We start from the raw sequence: 19,516 nt of genomic DNA, 5'->3' as shown, positions 1-19,516 counted from the left end.
TCCATCACAGTCATACAGCAGCTTCTGTGTGCAGACACCACTATCCTCTAAGGGCCAGTCCCAAGAAGATGTGTGACGGACCAGAGGCTGCTCTGTAGACTCAGCACAGAGGCAGGGCCGGGGATGAGGCTAGTCCAGACCAGCCTCGTGTAGTGTCAGCCTGCATGAGTGAAACCTTGAGTTTCAGATTATCATCAGTAATACCACCTTGAAAGCAGTTAGTGAATTTTGCTTGCTAGGCAGTCCCATTGCCTGAGTAAGTACAAAATGGAATAAAAAAACCACTGCATGCCTCTCAGGGGAAACTGTCAAAACAGGACCCAGAGATCTAAGTCCTGTTAGCCGGGCTGTCCTGCTCCATACATAGTTGCACTGTCCTTGACAATGGGCATCAAAGTCACCTCTTGGGGCTTTACTTAAACTTCCAAGCGTATGCTAGGCAAGAAGCGATGACTGTGAAATATACATTGTCTGCCAGTAAAATAAGAACCAATGAACTAACCAGATGATGGTAAAAATTCCTCAAAGACAGGGATTTCCACCATCTCACCCAGGGTATGTGGCACAATACTGGCATTTTTTACCAACCAGAAACTGTACGCATATCATCTCAGTAATTTGCTACAGGAATCTATCTCCTATATGTATCCCCATTTCCCAGATGAGGAGGCCAAGGCCCAGAAAGGTTAAGTAACTTACCCTCCAAGTTCACTCAGCCAGTAAATGGAAAAGGTGGAATTTGAATCTCAGCTGATTTAATTGCAATGTAGACACTCTTGCCCATATTGCTATCCTATATCTACAGCCGGCATTCAGTAAATGTCTAGGAGTGCATCAGCTACCATGTTCTACGAGCCTCTATCACAGACTAGTATAGGCAGAGACTACATGAGGAAGTAAAGGAAAGTCTCATTCAGTTAGACAGTAATTTTCACAAGAATAAACTCCAGACCAACCTGGAACAGAGAAATGGGAATGATTCTCCTGTCTCTCCCATCCCCCAAGGGAAGCTTTCACCACATATACAGCAAAACAGTAAAATCAGAGATGCAGAGTAGACGGCATTGTCCAGACTCTGAGAGACAGTAAAAAGTCATCAGTGACAGCCTGCACACATACTGGGAAGAACACAATTAAGTGAGGGCCAGTATGTCCTAGGACCTCACATTAGCATTCAGTTCAGTTCACTCCCTCAGTCATGTCTGACTCTTTGCGACCCCATGGACTACAGCACGCCAGGCCTCCCTGTCCGTCCCCAACTTCCGGAGTTTACTCAAACTCATGTCCATTGAGTCGGTGATGCCATCCAACCATCTCATCCTCTGTCGTCCCCTTCTCCTCCCGCCTTCAATCTTTCCCAGCATCAGGGTCTTTGCAAATGAGTCACCTCTTTGCATCAGGTGGCCAAAGTATTGGAGTTTCAGCTTCAGCATCAGTTGTTCCACTGAATATTCAGCTCTGATTTCACACTAGCACTCAGACTTTAACAAAACCTTCCATCCAGAGGAGAGAAAATCCATTCACAAATCTGGCAGTTTAAATTTTTGTTGATAGCTCTCTTGAGACAGAAATTTCTTTCTTAGAATTTGCCATGGCACTTGCAGTAAAAATATTATAGTCCTAAAATATTTACTGAGATATGTATCTCTGCTGACAATTGAATAAGCTGAAATTCAAACATATAAAGTTCAAGTAAGATGTTATACACACCAAATCAATAAAAGAAAGAAGGCATTCATCAAAATAAATAAATATTAGACATGGAAGAAAAACTGATAGCATGATTTCATGCAAGTAACCACAACTGTTGCTCAATAACCATACACCTTTTCTTCATTACTACTAGAACCTGGAACTGATCTAGGACATCAAATTCCTCAAGTCTAAGGATGTAATTATCAGATGCCCTTATGTTAACGGTGACTAAAATGATGTAAGTAGAAGCCATCGAGTAAGACTTCATGGAAAGTTATCTAAAGAGGGCTTCCTCAGCTGGGAAGATTACTCTTTTTATTTCTTGTAATGTTGCCTCTTTCAGGATGTAGAAGCAATGGCTGGAGAGCCAGCAGCCATAATGTGACCTTGAAAATAAACAACACTTGAACAGGCAAGTAGAGATCGCACAAAGATAGGAAACACAGATTGCTCTCCCCTTGATATCTTTTATGAGAGAGAAAACACTACTAATCTTTTAAAACTTACATACTTGCATCTATTACCAGAAAATCATTCTTATCTGATACAAAGACATAAAAACATAGCTAAAGATTATCCTACTTTTTGTCAGGAAAAGAAAACTAGAAAATTCATGAATTGAGATTCTGATTACCCCTTTATTCATCAAACTGTTTGTTTTAAGTATGACTTTCCCTCTTAATCAGTACCACTAGTCCAGGGAAGCATATTTGCTGAACCTATCTCTATGTTTTGACATGCAAGACTTGTGAAATTCAAACACACTTGTAGACATCCAAAGCTATTTTAAATGTGGAAGATCTGAAAACACTCTCCAAACCTGATGATTAAAGGAAATTTAATAGTTCCTCATTGGCATTTGATCTTTAGCCTGCCATAACCTATCCATATAGCTCTTCATTCATATTTGCTACTAAAGCGACATTTCAGCATAGAAGGAACGTAGAGACAAACCACATGACTTAGAAAATAAAAGAGCTTTCCCTCACACTCATCTAGCTCATGAAAGCCCAATGTGATTAAAAGTGTGAAGCAGGTAGACTTCACTAGGTGAAGCAGAATGATGGTCTAGAGCATCCATTACATTTGTAAGGAATTTCAAAATTTTCAAAGTGCTTTCATGTACATTATATGATGTTTCATCCTTACAACTACATCCTACTCTTACCTCAATAGTAAACGCAGGTGTTTTTTTAATTCCCATTTCATTCTGATAAATTGTTTGCTCAAGATCAGAGGGACTGCTACCCAGTGAGGTATCTTGATTCTAGGTCATTTATCTCCTTTGATGCATTAGATCAGTTCAGTTCAGTCAGTTCAGTTCAGTCGCTCAGTCGTGTCCAACTCTTTGCGACCCCATGAACCACACCCCATGAACCACAGCACGCCAGGCCTCCCTGTCCATCACCAACTCCCGGAGTTTACCCAAACCCATGTCCATTGAGTCAGTGATGCCATCCAATCATCTCATCCTCTGTCGTCCCCTTCTCCTCCTGCCCTCAGTCTTTCTCAGCATCAGGGTCTTTTCAAATGAGTGAGTTTTTCACATCAGGTGGCCAAAGTATTGGAGTTTCAGCTTCAACATCAGTCCTTCCAATGAACACCGAGGACTGATCTCCTTTAGGATGGACTGGTTGGATCTTCTTGCAGTCCAAGGGACTCTCAAGAGTCTTCTCCAACACCACATTTCAAAAGCATCAATTCTTCGGTGCTAAGCTTTCTTTATAGTCCAGCTCTCACATCCATACATGACTACTGGAAAAACCATAGCCTTGACTAAGCGGACCTTTGTTGACAAAGTAATGTCTCTGCTTTTTAATATGCTGTCTAGGTTGGTCATAACCTTCCTTCCAAGGAGCAAGGATCTTTTACTTTCATGGCTGCAATTACCATCTGCAGTGATTTTCAAGCTCCCCAAAATAAAGTCAGCAACTGTTTCCACTGTTCCCCATCTATTTTCCATTAGATCAGAGGTCCACAACCTATGGCCTTTAGGCCAAATATGGCCCTTGACCTGGCTTTGCAAATAAAGTTTTATTGGAACACAGTTATGCCCATTTGTTTATTCAAGACTTTTGAGAGTCCCTTGGACTGCAAGGAGATCCAACCAGTCCATTCTAAAGGAGATCAGCCCTGAGTGTTCTTTGGAAGGAATGATGTTGAAGCTGATGGCCACCCCATGCAAAGGGCTGACATATTGGAAAAGACTCTGATGCTGGGAGGGATTGGGGGCAGGAGAAAAAGGGGACGACAGAGGATGAGATGGCTGGATGGCATCACCGACACGATGGATGTGAGTTTGAGTGAACTCCAGGAGATGGTGATGGACAGGGAGGCCTGGCGTGTTGCGATCCATGGGGTTGCAAAGAGTCGGACACGACTGAGCGACTGAACTGAACTGATGGCTAGTTTTGTGCTACATCAGCAGAGGCAGCTAGCTGCAAAAGAGACTCTATGTGAGACTCTTCTAGCTGCAAGAGACTGTACAACATACTAATCTCTATGCTGACTACAGTCCATGAGGTTGACTATATTTGCTATCTGGCCCTTTAGAGACAAAATTTGCCAACCCTTCATTACATCACACTTCCACAGATATGATCCAAGTTACAAATCCTACACTGCAAAGCCATAACGCTATCATGGAATGCAATAAACCTATTCCTGCTGGTTTTGGAACTCATGATTGATAATGGGGCATTCCATTATCTTCTGAGGGATTACTACCTGCAATATCATGTCATCTGCAAGGGTGGATGGCAATTTTTGATCAGTACACAACGCAAGTGTTGTTTGTCACTTACCCTGAATTTTTAATGTGTCTCACAGCCATAAAAAGTCTGGAGGTCACTGGTTGAGGGCATGCATAATGCCACAGGACTGCAACATACAGAGGGACACTGAAAACAAACAAAAAAAAAAAAAAAGAAGAGGTTAAGGAAAGGAAGTGACAAACTTTAATGCTTCAAAAGTAACACATTCATGTAAGCCTTATGTCTTCCTTATTGATGCATGACTTTTACGTTCAGTATATAATTGAGTATCTGCGTATGTAAGCATCTATTTTGTCCTTTCTGTTCTAGAATCAGCACTCTGTTAGTTCCTAATTTGAGCTCTGTACAGAATTATAGCAGAAAAGTGTGAAATATTATAGAGCCAAGTAAAACTGCCGCTCTTGAAGGCATTTTCATTCAATTAGGATGTTTGGTTCCTCTAACTCCAAACACTTCTTACTTGGGGGTATAACTTCTCAAACTCCAATGTTCTCATTCTGAGAAATAAGGCTAAGATGATCCCTAAGTCCCAGTGAAGATCTTCCTTTGGGCTTTGGGCTTTAGTCTCTCCCAGTGTGTCCAGTAGAAGCACCAGAGAACACACAGACTCAAACATGTGTGTAACACGCTCATGTGCACACACACACGTACATAAGTACCTTATTTAAAAAGAAAAGAAAAAGACAAGCTATCTCCTTTGCAGCCAAACACCAATTCTCACTTGCTAAAGGTTATAGTTCTTTGCCACTGCACTTGAACTACAGAAGAAAGCTGTGACACAGCAACCCCATCAGCCTGCGCAAGTGCTCAGGTGTGCTGAGGCTGTGTGTCTTCATGGCTGGGGTGGGTATTTATGAGTGGAGTATCTACCAAACCCATTGCCAAGTAAGTTGAAGTTGCTGACAGACAAGTTAACTCATCCTCAAGCGGGCTCAGAAGTTTCTGTGACTAGCAGTCAGGAGCAAGGTTTTACATGCCAGGCCGTTTCTGCTTAGATCCCTGAGATGATAATGACAACTGTACAACCCTGAAGACCACAGGAGGGTCCCGCTGTCAGGCGGGGGAAATGGAACTACAGGAGGAGCAAAAAGCATGACATCTTCCCTGTGTGTGTGCGTTGCTTCCTCGTAACAGTAAACTCAGAGAAAAGTCTGTGAATGTACGTGTCTTCTAATCTAATCAGACAGAGAAGTTGAAACCGAAAAGGAGATGTATGAAGTTTTATGATTTGAATAGTCATGTATCTCCGGAAACTATGTGGGTGTCTGTCTACCAGGGCTCAGAGGAGAGGTAAGAAGTGGGGCTCCCAGTGGCTTTTTCCTGATAAGAGAGAAACTCAGGCCAGACTGGTCCACACTCTGTTTTCTAGGTATCAGCTATCAACGTGAATATAAACTGTTTCTCAAATACATTACAGCTTCAGAGTCATCATTCTCATATATATGAGTTTAACATGCTGTGTTAGCATTATTCCCCTTCAACAAGGCAGATTAAGAGCATGATAAGAATGAATCAAAAATATTTTTCCAGATAATTTCAGTTGGCAAAGTTCAAACTTAATTGGTGACCTCATTAATGAGCAACTGCCACCACAAGAAAGAGGACTGTTGTCATGGACTCATCAGAGCAATGAGATAACGAAGTTAATTATATTGTTTCCAATGGATTTACACTGGCTTCCTTTCAGGGTCTACATTTTCCAGACATTTGGTGTGACAGTCCATGGGTTTGCTCCTCTTCAAAACCCATCAGTCGTGGGCTTCTCTGGGAAACGTCGGCGGATCACGGCCCTCACATCAGGGCAGAGCAATTGGAAAACTTTTCTACCCTTTATTATCTACTTGTAAAATGTTATAAGCCTGTAAACTAGTTAATTTATGAGCTATGTTAATAATTTGCCCTCACGTGATCACAGGCTTCGCAAACACGGTTTGCAGGGATGTGGAAGGATAATTTGTAGGTCCAGTTTCTCTCCTAAGGGGACACTAACTAATTTGACACCGTAACACGACACCGATGGCGGGCTCACTAATGACCACACTCCAGGACGCGGCTGTCAGCCTGCCACTCCAGTGAGGAGCCAGCTTGCTTTCACCACAGCCCGGTACACCACGCTCAACTAATTATTCAGACAGCGACATTAATGAGAGTCTGGTGTTTATTTTCAACATACTAACCAGTGCTTAGCTTCCATTTGTCGGATATGGTCACTGATTAAAATGTGGTTCATGAATAGTAAATCTGAACTCAAATGTAACAAAGGATTGCCCAGGAAAAAACGAGGAACAGCTGACTGGAAAACCACCCTTGTCAACTTGTTTTTGGCCTCAAATTTCGTCAAGGACAAAGTGACAGGTAGTAGGAAATGTCAAGAGTTCCAAGAAAAGTGTAAGGAATATTTTTAATCACCTACGGCCATGTATAAGCTTGACTCTTCACCAAAGCCACAGAATCACCTTAAGGTTAAGAGCAACTTCTATCTCAAATACACTTCACCACCTTTATGGTACTGAATAAAGATTTTTTTTAAGCTATTATTTTTTTCATGGAATGACCAAAAATTGTTTGCTTTTAGTGTTCTTTTCAACCTTACAAAAGTTTGACGAGACTGTCTCAAATATGAGCTTCACAAACATCACTAAATACAACTGTGTTTTTTCCAAATCTATTGTAAACCTGTACTCTTAAGGGTCTTTTAAAACGTGTGCTTTAATACCCTCTCATGTGTCTTGTTTCCAGTCTACTAAACCTTGCAATCAAGTTCTTTCTACTTTAAATTAAATTTCTATTTTGGTATGATAAATTTTGTCCTCCGTTTAATGGTGATTATAAATCCTAAAATATTCATATAATCATCATTTAAAATGAATAACTTAAAAAAGGTGTGCACAGATCCACGAGAGGTATTAAAAAATCGAAAATGGTCCTGATCTGGTTCATTGTAAGATGTGCACTTTTAAGTAAATGATAGTGGTAGTATTTCAACAAATGTTCTATCTGTCCGCATGGATAAAAATTCCAATCAACACTGCGTATGACTTCTGCTTTTACAATACAGCAAAATAAATACAAGTCCACATAGACCACTTTGGGAATGAAAATGCCACTGCAGGCAACGTTTTTTATGCATGTATCTGTAAACTGACTCTATGATAGATCTGCAATTTCAGAATGCCAAACTATGTAAATGGCATACAATATGTGGGGGAAGATTCAGATCCCATGATAATTTAAAAAATTTATTTAAACAAGTATACAGATTGATTGTCCCTACCCAGCATGACTGTCTCCCAATGTTATTTACATGGGTACCTGTGAAAGACAGGTTCTGGGATTACTAGCATCTATCTCTGTGCAGTGTAGGCCTTAAGTATGTGTCCTGCTAAATAACTCAAGAAGATGTGGTCAGACTGGCAGAGACTGGTTAAATGTTCATCAAATCTCCACCCATTTGTTGGGTGCACAGATGGGATGTACTTCTAGCTAGGTGGGTCCTTGTGGCTGAGTTCTGGCCAAATAGATGGAAGTGGGTATGTTACTTCATCCTGACCCAGAAGCCTTGGTTGTGGGCCCAGGAGTCCAGGGAAGAACTCCAGGGCCTGCAAGATGGTAGAGTCACTGGGTGGTAAGAGTCAGGGTCCCTGAAACACCACATGGAGCAGACCACCACACCCCATTCCCCACCCCACGGGACAGAAAGAAAGTGAAGTTGCTCCGTCACGTCCGACTCTTTGTGACCCCTCCCCGTCCATGGGATTTTCCAGGCAAGAGTGCTGGAGTGGATTGCCACTTCCTTCTCCAGGGGATCTTCCTGACGCAGGAATCAAACCTGGGTCTCCCACACTGCAGGCAGACGCTTTACCATCTGAGCCACCAGGGAAACACTAGACAGAGGCGGCTCACAAATAATACCTGCATTAAGATAAGCCTCTGAGACTCAGAAATGTTTGTTACAATTGCCAGTATCTCGTATCCAAATACACAGACCTTTTCTAATTTGAACCTGGTTCCAAAATTATACTTGATTCTTGGGAATACTGCACGTAAATTGGTAAATTTGAAAACATCCCTAAAGGTATGTTACAATTGTGATTATCAGCTCCTCTAATTATGCTAAGAGTAGAAAAGAGAAAGGGGACAGCCAGCTAATGTGTCCCCAAATGTGTCAAGTGTATCTTTCTTTACTTCATCTTCACATAGCCTTGTGAAGAGATCCGATTCCCAATTTATGGATATGAACACTGAGCCTCTAAGAAGTGAAATATGAGCTGATGTCAGGGAATGTCGATTCAGGAGGAATTTTCTTAGTTGAATGCCTCTTGGCTTTTAATATCCAAAATTTACAGAATAGACTTATTTCTAACTCAAGCACTTTTGGTTGTTGCTTATAAAAGAACAAAGTTCATGACATGCTTTAAAATATAATACAATATTTTCAATTACAAGTGTGAGGAGAAAGTGTCCAGTGCCAATATAATCAGAAGAACGTCAGAAACTTCTACAGAGGTTTTGAAAAGCCAGCAACAAAAGGGTATGTGTCACAGATATTCTTGGTGATTTAAAATAAAAATCCACATTAAAAAAATAATAATAACAAATGCATGTTGAGGCCATATTAATTGGTAACAAATCAATAGTTTAAACATTTTTACATTCTTAATGCGATGGTTATATAAGTATATATAAGGCATTTTACTATACTTTGTTCATATTTGAGAACAGGGGTTAGCAACCTTTTTCGCTTAAGGGCCAGGCAGTGAATAATTTAGATTCTGTAGCTTTTGTGGCTGTTCTAAGTTCCCTCTGACAATTACCCTACTCTCCCACTGCAGTAGGAAAGCAACCAAAGGGGAAAAGTAGACAAATGGGTTCTATGTTTTGATAAAACTTTATTTACAGAAGCAGGCAGTGGGCCGGATGGGAGCCCAGGGCCATAATTTGCCAGCTGCTGCTTTTTTCTTTTCTTCATCACCCTCCTTTTGTTGAAAGTATAATTTGACTTATTCTATTAGTTTCAGGTGTAAAACACACTGATTCACTATTTTTATGGATTGCAAAATGATCATCACCATCATTTCTAAGGCTAACTTCTGCCTTAGAAAATTGATTGGAGGTTTTATATACTGAAACATAACACACTGTGATTTCTCCTATGTAAAGTAGTGGAAAATAGTGCCACTGTAACAGAAAGAAAACATTGATGGTTTTTCTCAGCCAGTACAATCAAGTCCCTGTCTTAAGGTAGAAGTTACAACAGTCACTTTAAAATAACGTTATAATAAGGACTTTAAAAAAAAATAAGAAAAATAAATAATTTGTAGATTTAAAATGTCACTGCAGAAGGGTGTGCTGGGAGCAAGAAATGGCAACCTCTGGAAGTTCCAAAATCAGGCACAAAGTTCTCCCACATTAGAACCAAAGAGTTTTCTTGGATCTGGAGGATGTTCTTTATTAACCAACTTCAGAGTAGGAGCTACATGTCCAACGATAGAATATGCCAGAAAAAAACTCATTAAATATCTTCTGTTATTCTCCCAAGAAAGTAAAGTTGTTGTAACAAGGTTCACTGTTTTGTTTTGTTTTTTTTTTGATGGCAAAGTTCACAGACATATACAGACAAATGCTTTAAAAAAAAAAATCTCAGTTCCCCATTAATGTTTTATGACAACAGTGAAGTATACAAGATGGTTCAAGACATAAAAGAGATAAACTTTATGAATCTATTTTACCTAAAATGTGAATCACAACAGAATAAAAAAAGCAAGTCAATGATAGCCCAATCTGGAGTATCTTGTAGTTATTAAAATAATTATGGGAATAGAGAAATGTGTGCAGATGACTGTTATAATATGACATGAAATAAGTAAGATAGAAAAATCATTGCTAAAGTAGACTCTCAGTTGTATAAGCATTAAATATATGCATCAAAAAAATAAAATAAAATGGACAGAGTTTGCCTTGGAGGAAATGGGATTAGGTGCTATTTTTCTTTAGAATTGTTTATATTTTTCTTTTCCAAAACAAAGCAACTTCTCCAATATTGGTTATAGAATATGAAAAAGCTATCTTCAAAAAGCCAACTTCAGAAAGAGGAAGACATTTGTCGTGCATTCATTGACACTCATTTATTAATGGCTTGATTGCCTCTTTTTCAGACCAGAAATGTCTTGAGAACAGAGATTCATGACATCTCTCATGTCCCAAACACAGTGTTACAGAATCTCATGCACTGAATTAAGATTCCTCAAAGCAACTGAACAATCCACCTTACTTTTAAAAAGTCCTCTTCATGAGATTGTATAAGTAAATTAACTTTTTATACTTTAAGTCTTTCAAAGAACAAAACAACTTTGTAGAAACAGCTTGATTACTTGAGGATTATAGCTGTAAATCGTTTGTCTGATGCAAAAATTATACTTTGTCTCTTCTTTCCACACTGGCACACAGTAAGTTCGTCTTTCAATAACTTAAGTCTTTCAATAACTTAGAACAATTCTAAGTCATTGGCTCCTTTAAAACAACATAGGTATCGATCAAAAAGCTCGGCACTTCATAAATACTTACCCCAATGTATTACCCTGCTTTGAAATGGGAGCAGTGAGCTCCTGATTGACAAGTAACTTAGCAGAAAGTGGGAGGAGATGGAAGAGGGTTCCATGCTGTCTCACACTCACTCTCACCTGTGGACGTCCTTCCCCAGCAGTCAAAAAACACACGGCAAAGGCAGTCACCACTCATCACTGTTCTCTCTCTCTCAGCCAGTCGCTCTCTGTCTCAGACACACACACCCATGAGGGCATACTCACCTTGCACTCACTCTGCACTTGCATACTTTTAGTGACTCCCCAGTACTTGGGGGGAAAGAGATCAAAACTTGCCCTTAGCCCATACAGGGCCCTCATGATCTGGCCACTGGACAACTCTCCAGCCTTTAGCTCAACTACATATCTCCACTGGCCCTGCCCAGCCTCTCATTCAGGGCACTGTAAACACTTAATTATATATTTTCCTCCACTTAATGTATTATGAAAAATTCCCCATAATATCGTCTTTAAAATAACCTGATATGAGTACACAAATGGGCTTCCCTGGTAGCTCAGTCAGTAAAGAATCCGTAGCTCAGTCGGTAAAGAATCCGCCTGCAACGCAGGAGAGCCAGGTTCAATTCCTGGGTCGGGAAGATCCGCTGGAGAAGGGATAGACTACCCACTCCAATATTCTTGTGCTTCCCTTGTGGCTTAGCTGGTAAAGAATCTGCCTGCAATGTGGGAGATCCAGGTTCGATTCCTGGGTCGGGAAGATCCGCTGGAGAAGGGATAGACTACCCACTCCAGTATTCTTGTGCTTCCCTCGTGGCTCAGCTGGTAAAGAATCTGCCTGCAATGTGGGAGACCTACACAAAAAACTTAAAAGTCTTAAAAGTAACTTCAGTTTTCTCCCTAAGACATAAGCATTTGCCCATGGGTCCTCTGTAAGCCCAGAACAACGGTCAGCAGGGAAAATTTTGTACATCTTCACCACCAGCAAGCTCTTTTCTCCAAACCTGTAAACTCGAAGGGGAGAAGAGAAAGATAGGGCCAGCTGCAGAACAAACACAAACAGGTCTTGCCAGGGGAAACCCAACCTGTGTGTAGTCACACTCCCACCTGGGATAGAATATTCCAGCTTCCAGTGGAATGAAGGCAAGCCACAGCTGGATCATCAACAAATCACCCTGCCCCACCCCAGAGGAAGATGGGCTTTCACTTGGGAATGAAATAAAAGACATCTTCCTTGTGACACACACCAATCAAGGTCCCCTGAAGGGCATGGCTCTTCCTGATCTCCGGGAAAACAAGGGTGTTTATCGATGAGCAGCCTACAAAAACAAGAGGTGCTATGCTTTACTGTGATCAAACATTAGTGGCCAAAACCAAAGTAACATGATGCTTGGCATTATCACATAATAACCAGTGCCATTTCAGTTTCCTCTTCGTAGGCACACATAAAGATTATGTTGCCCTGTTTTCCTGACTCTTATGTTGGGACCAAGTGCCTGATTTCTTGTCCATTGGATGGAGCAAAAGCAAGGCACACCATTTCTAAGCCTGACCACCGCCCCACCCCACCCCCCCCACCCCCGCCCAGAAAAAAAACAACAACCATGTTCCCTGTTCTTCCTCTAAGACCATGGACAGCCCCTGTTCTCATGGCAAGTAGAGGATGGAGACAGTTCTGTGGGCACACACAGACATGAGGGACCATGACATACATCTTTATTATGGTAAGCTTCCAAAACCTGTGGGCTGTTAGTCATGGCAGCTAGCACGACACATCCTGACTAATGTACTTCACACCTTATTATAGCCCTCATTAGGATTTCCTTGAATACATACTTACTTTTGGCTTTGTCTCCACCATGGGACCATGTCTTAATACTCTGTGTATTCTCCTTTTAGAAAATCTATCACTGTGTCTTCCTAGAACTGGGTTTTGTTAAGAGAGTAACAAATGATGAATCAATTAAGAGGGCAAGCATTCATGTGATGGTTAACTTTTTCTGTAATTGCCCTGGGCCAGACACTGTGTTCAAAGCTGAGTATAGCTTCAAATTGTGACCAATGAGGGCAGAGACCTCACTGAGGGCCACAGTCTACCAGGAAACAATTCAAGCCAAGTGGGAAATATCAACAGAGAGATGTGACCTAAGCACAAGAGGTCAGAAACGGCTGCACATCACAAATGGTCTGGAAGCCTAAGACATCAAAAGTGAACAGGACTTAGCCAGGGAAGACGGCAATCCTATGATTCTCTTGGTCAAAACAGAAACGAGAAAGCACAAACACCAGGCCTTAAAATAATCCACCTTCTGCCTTCTACCATGACTTTATAAATATAACTTGGGAGTACCAGGACTTTCAATCCAAAAACAAGGCCAAGTACACTGAGTATTACAGAAATAAAAGAATGCAATTACACTTTGCTAAGTGTCTCAGTGGTGTAACTTAAGACAAAACACTTGTTTTTCTACCACTGACAGGGAGACAGAAGCAGGTTATTCACACTAAAACTGCTTTTCTAAATTATCTGAGAAAACAGTATTAGGAGAAATGAGGCAGCCTCAGTTCACAGACCACAGTGCTATTCCTTCTTAAATATCCATCTGTCTCCTCCGTTTTATAAATATCACAATGATCCCTCAAGAAAACCAAAGTGGGCTTTGTTTATTCTTTAAATCCATAAACCCAAGAATAAAGAGCACTTAGAATAAGATCAAGAAAGCCAGGTTCTCATCAGCACAGGATCACCACTAAGTTCTTGTCTTTAACTGGGTCCCCTCATCTGCAGACTGAGGACAGTGAGTCTGGAGAACTGTTAAGTTCTTTCCGGCAGCACTAATATATCTTATAAAGAGGGGCTTTCAAACTTGCATGCTCATCACTGTCACCCAAAAAGTTCATTAAAGCAGGACTGTTGGGTCCTAACCCAGAGTTTCTGATTCACTAAGGCTGTGGTAAGGCCAGAAAACTCACATTTCTGTCCCCAGGTGAAGCTGCTGCAGGTTCAGCCACCGCAGCTGAAGTTGGAGGACTTCTTGTCCACCTGCATCCGGATGCCAGCCCAGGAAGAAGATGCTCTTCTCCTAACAAGGACCAGCCAAGCCTGTTTTAGGTAGGGCCTCTTCCAGGGTTCCATGCCCAATCTCTGGGGACCAAGGCCATCGCCTCTCTCCCAAAGAAGGCTACTCTGTGGAAAATACCTGAAGCTCTGCAATCCCATCCCCCGGAGTCACCTGTGTGGTCTGTTCTGCACCCTGAATTGGAAGTGGCTGTCTTGGAGGGCTTTGCATCAGTCTCAAATAAGACCCAGCCCTTTGCCCTGTTATGCAGGGCCCAACGTCCCCCTCCAACTTCTCCCATACCATCCCCATCCCTCACCCCCATTCTTACTAATGGCTTTCTGTTCCCATATCTGCTCTTACTACTAACTCTTGAGGCTTAGCCCTCACCTTTCTCTCTGCCTAAAATGTTCTTCCTTTAGCTCTTTGTATACGGAGGACATTTTTAACCTTTATAACTTAAATTAGATACTATCTCTTTCATGCCACCTTCTCTGATAAGACTGTCTTAAATGACCCTGTCAAGGTACAGGATGTATATACTGTTTCCTTCACGTACTTTTATTCTATGTAAATACACTGCCCCTCCACTGCACTCATTACTGACTCTCTCTGCTTCCTCTACTGGAAGGCAAACTCCATGAGAGCAAGGATCTGTTCTACTTGCTTCCTCACTAAGTGCCCCTCCCCTGCCACATGCAGCACAATGACTGTCACACAGCAGACATTCAAGAGATATTTGCTGGATGCACGAATGACTAAATTATAATAATTAGCCTATGCAATCTTTTAATTAAAAAAAAAAAAACTAAGAAAAAAGTCAATAACCATAGACTATAATATCACAAGTTCCAGAGCCCAGGGAGATGTGTAATGGCTCATGAAAAGACTACAATTTTAAGAATGAGGCATCTGTTTCACAATTTCAGGCCTGGGAAACTGAAGTGGGTCAAACGCTGGGGAGATGCTTGGTTGCACATCTCAAATCCCCCAAGAGGCCCCCTCTATCGTCTACAAACCACCCCTGTCACGTCTGCAAGGCTGTGTCCATAACCCTTAGACATCCCGAGCTTCCTTCTAATGCCAGCCCACTCCCACTGCCAGGCGCAAAGGGAAAGAAAGTCCTTTGCAAGCTGAGCTCCTCCACCCTGGTTGCCGCTGAAAAACCACTTGTAAGTGGTGTATGTTAACCACAGTTTGTAATTTTGTCACAGGTGTTTGACTAAAAAGGGGACAAAGCCTTTCAAGACAGACCGCCTCTATTATGTCACTGAGTATATCCCGTGCCACACCTAAAAGCTAACACAATCGTTTCCTTCTATGCCATGGCAACCAAGAGAGGTAATGCTGCATTTTTGCTAAGGGCATCCTATATGCTCAAAAATGTTCACACCTTTACAAAAAAAAAAAAGTTAAACTAGAATTTTAACACAACTTGTCATAAAAGCTGACACCCATACACTGAAGAGGAAATCAAATGACATGAGTTGTACCTGGCAGTTCAACAGAATACAGGATAAATACTCTTCACGAGGCAGCCAAAGCAACGGTGAGAAGTTCAAATGAGAGAGATGAAGTGAACAAATATTCAAAATGTCTTATACCAAACGATTTTTCTAGAATTATTTTTTAAAAGTCATTCACATTTCTAAGCTTTTTAGCAGCCTGGTGGGGAAAAATCAGTGCCAATTCTGGACCGGACACTAATTTTACTTCTTGTGCGTACTTAGAAAAGTCACTCTCTGAAACACATTTCAAGGAGAAGATTTAATGAATTCAATTATTCCAAAGGTTCCTTCCAGTCCAGATTCTTTGAATCCGTGACATAGTTTCTGGATTTCTATCTTAGGTGGACAGACACAAGGAAAAGGGTCAGCTCACCTCTCTCCCTTCCTCATGGTAAAACAAATACTGTGAGCGCAGCTATCTCTTATCACAACCTAGGGTGTGGGGTGGCTATAATCTGGAGTACTGTATCTGTTCAAATAAAGTTATGTTTCCATGTACTGCAGGAGGGTGAGTTGATGTAGTAATTACCTGTTACTCTTGACAAGTAAGGTAATTAATGTAGCAAAATACCACTGCAATGTGTGTAAATTTAGACCACCATAATTAAAGCACCCGTCTGTTCAACAAACTGTTCAATTAAGAAAAAATATTGACGGTGTACATTTTTGGAAATTAGAAAACGTATGGAATGAATGAATCTCCCCTGGTTGACATCCGTTTCTAGAGTGTTTTCTCAGCAGGGAGCATGCAAAAAGGGTCATAATGGAGTAACTTCCACTAAAGCACAGAAGTATTTTGTACATATACTAATAAGAGTCTCTTGTGGAAGCATTTTATTGAGTATGCTCATTCTACGCCACATATACAAGTCAGAAAACGAACTTCGGGAGGATCTGAACCCCCAAAGGACAACAAGGAGCAAAAAGCTGACAAGTTATTACTGTGCAATGACCCAAGTCACAGCATTGTCCTCAAGTATCATAACCTGATGACACAATTATCTACTTGCCAATATTCAAGAGCAAGAGTTTAGTATCTCATCCTGGACAAATAAAATAGCAAACTCCCTGCACTTCTTGAACAGAGAGGCAATTGTATCAAAGTTGGCTTCATTAATTTTTACTCTGATTTCTCCCTGTGTCTACCAGTCATTTTTTTTTTTTTAATTGATGTATAGTTAACTTAAAATGTTGTGTTAGTTTCTGGTGTCAGCAAAGCGATCCAATGATTAGACACACACACACACACACATATTAGAAAGTACATATTTTCATATTCTCTTCTACTATGGTTTATTACAGGATAGTGAATTAAGTTCCCTGTGCCATATAGTCGGACGTTACTGTTGATTTATTTAGGATGCAGCAGTTTGTATCTGCTAATCTCAAGATCCTCATTTATCCCCTCATGCATTTTTCTGTTTGGTGACCATAAATTTGTGTTCTATGTCTGTGAGTCTGTTTCTGTTCATACCCAAAGATTAAAATGTTGAACAATAAAGGACTACCTGGTCCTTCACTTGAAGGAAAGCTGACATCCTTGCTAATCAGACTGAGAATATCCCAAGCCACGTCAAGAGTCAAATCCCCACAGAAGTTAAACCAGAACTGCCTTGAGGAGGAGAGAAGATTCCATCAGTTATCAGATCAAGGCAAAACCCATTACCTCTAAATGTGTTCACACACACAAAAAAAGAGCTCACTGATATCTGCAGATAAGTGGAAACAAGTCAGGGGTCCTTTCTGAGAAGGAAATTGTAAGGGTTTCTCTTAATTCTTCTCCTCAGATAAATTCCAAGGAAGACACAACAAGTTGGCCTAAGTAAAGAAACAACTGGAATCCAGACAAGACTAAACAGTGTGATATGGGGAAAAAACAGTAGGTGATTTCAGTGTCACGTGATGATGCATACACTTGCTTTTGGTCTCGTTTTCACATTTTTGTATAGCATATCTCACCTTGGAAGATAGGAAAATCTAGACAGAAGTAACTACAAGCCACCTTCGAGTGAATTCTCAGCTTATCATATTAAAATTAGGTCCTAAATGTTCTATATCTGAGAACTTGGATATCTCCCCAAGTAAAGAATAAAAAGTACAAGGAGACATTCTAGACAGAAGCATGATGAGGAAATGAAATAAGTTTATCCAACTAAAATACTCTGATTTCACACGTGGAAATAATAAAATGATATTAAAAGGACAAAGATGAAGAAATCATTTGCTCTCGCTGCTGATAAAAACAAAGCTGGAAGGTCGCAGGAGTGAAGCAGACTTTGTAAAATTATCCTTAAAATTTACATTACCTGGTGGGCACTGGAATATTAACTTTCAAAATGAACTTATGTTTTCTATTTTAGAGCAGAGGGGGTGGAGGGATGAGTGAAATGGGTGAAGGAGATAAAGAGGTACAAACTTCCAGTTACAAAACAAATGAGCCACAGATATGCAATGTACAGTGTGCCAAATATACTCAATAATAATGTAATATCTCTGTATGGTGACAGATGGTAACTAGACTTATCATGGTGATCATTTTGTAAGGTATATATAGAATTATCCAATTACTATGTTGTGCATCAGTAAGTAATGTGTAGTGTTGTTCATCAATTACATCCCAAAAACAAAATTCATAGATAAAAATATGAGATTTGTGGTCAGCAGAGGTGAGAAGGTGGGTAGTAGGTGGGGGAAGGGGGAAAAAGATGAAAGTGGTCAGAACATATTTCTAGTTACAAAATTCCCAAAGAAAGGCAATGGCAAAGAATGCTCAGACTACCACATAATTGCACTCATCTCACGTGGTAGTAAAGTAATGCTCAAAATTCTCCAAGCCAGGCTTCAACAGTATGTGAACCGTGAACTTCCAGATATTCAAGCTGGTTTTAGAAAAGGCAGAGGAACCAGAGATCAAATAGCCAACATCCACTGGATCATGGAAAAAGCAAGAGAGTTCCAGAAAAGCATCTATTTCTGCTTTATTGACTATGCTAAAACCTTTGACTGTGTGGACCACAATAAACTGTGGAAAATTCTGAAAGAGATGGGAATACCAGACCACCTGACCTGCCTCTTGAGAAACCTATATGCAGGTCAGGAAGCAACAGTTAGAACTGGACATGGAACAACAGACTGGTTCCAAATAGGAAAAGGAGTACATCAAGGCTGTATACTGTCACCCTGCTTATTTACCTTATATGCAGGGTACATCATGAGAAACGCTGGGCTGGAGGAAGCACAGGCTGGAATCAAGATTGCTGGGAGAAATATCAATAACCTCAGATATGCAGATGACACCACCCTTATGGCAGAAAGCAAAGAACTAAAGAGCCTCTTGATGAAAGTGAAAGAGGAGAGTGAAAAAGTTGGCTTAAAGCTCAACATTCCAAAAACGAAGATCATGGCATCTGGTCTCACTACTTTATGGCAAATAGATGGATAAACAGTGGGAACAGTGGCTGACTTTATTTTCTTGGGCTCCAGAATCACTGGAGATGGTGACTGCAGCCATGAAATAAAAAAACGCTTACTCCTTGGAAGGAAAGTTATGATCAACCTAAACAGCAAGTTAAAAAGCAGAGACATTACTTTGTCAACAAAGGTCCATCTAGTCAAGGCTATGGTTTTTCCAGTAGTCACGTACGGATATGAGAGTTGGACTATAAAGAAAGCTGAGCATTGAAGAATTGATGCTTTTGAACTGTGGTGTTGGAGAAGACTCTTGAGAGTTCCTTGGACTGCAAGGAGATCCAACCAGTCCATCCTAAAGGAGATCAGTCCTGGGTGTTCACTGGAAGGACTGATGTTGAAGCTGATACTCCAATACTTTGGCCAACTGATACAAAGAACTGACTCACTGGAAAACACCCTGATGCTGGGTAAGATTGAAGTCAGGAGGAGAAGGGGACGACAGAGGATGAGACGGTTGGATGGCATCACCT

At 40.9% G+C, this 19,516-nt stretch overlaps 1 protein-coding gene across 36 annotated transcripts in view; it reads right to left on the bottom strand.

Moving 5' to 3' along the window:
• The window catches only part of FOXP1 (forkhead box P1), a 721,956-nt gene that overhangs the window by 390,570 nt on the left and 311,870 nt on the right, over positions 1-19,516 (bottom strand). For all 36 annotated transcript variants that reach the window (XR_015151275.1, XM_086366737.1, XM_086366736.1 and 33 more), the window contains one exon: positions 4,500-4,595. The gene's annotated coding sequence lies outside the window, so the exon portion shown is untranslated. The remainder of the gene's footprint in view (positions 1-4,499; positions 4,596-19,516) is intronic.

This window comes from Bos grunniens, chromosome 22, assembly GCF_055505025.1.
Source record: "Bos grunniens cultivar Pamir isolate PY7600 chromosome 22, Bosgru_T2T1.0, whole genome shotgun sequence".
NCBI lineage: Eukaryota > Metazoa > Chordata > Mammalia > Artiodactyla > Bovidae > Bos > Bos grunniens.
Note: the sequence above shows the minus strand (reverse complement) of the source record. Positions and strands in the feature narration are given on the sequence as shown.